We start from the raw sequence: 571 nt of genomic DNA, 5'->3' as shown, positions 1-571 counted from the left end.
ACGTTAGAATACGTAATCTTTTAAAATGATGTAGGAAAAGATAGAAAGAAAGAAAAAAAGGAAAATAAGAAAATAGTATATTAAAAAGGTAACAACAAACAAACAAGGAACAAATTTAAACAGAACGAAAACGAACAAAATACAAGAGAAAATGATAATTTAACACGCAGCACAGCAGTAAAAATATGGCAAACCGATATAGAATACTACCCATTCGTTTGTCGTTCAAATGATAGCTTGCCCAGTTTTCATTAAAACAGTCATTAGTCATTTTACGAGCCAGGAATCATAATACAAATATAACACAAAAATCCGGGGATAAACTTTAATTCGACTGTCTTTTTTTTCTTTCTTTTTTGATACATGAGCAGCATGGAATTAGTCATGGAAATTTTTATTTGCCGATCAATGAGTACTATATAGCTTCATATTAATCGCAAGGCTGGTTATGAATCTAATTTGGTTTGTTGTTGTGAATATGAGTGTATATAGATTTGCGCTTGCTTTTCCTTTTCTACTTTGAATGCTTGCTGTTTATAGATGAGATGTGCGAGTCAAAAATACGGATACT

Source organism: Penaeus monodon, chromosome 15 (genome assembly GCF_015228065.2).
Source record: "Penaeus monodon isolate SGIC_2016 chromosome 15, NSTDA_Pmon_1, whole genome shotgun sequence".
Lineage (NCBI taxonomy): Eukaryota > Metazoa > Arthropoda > Malacostraca > Decapoda > Penaeidae > Penaeus > Penaeus monodon.
This window is presented reverse-complemented; position numbering follows the sequence as displayed.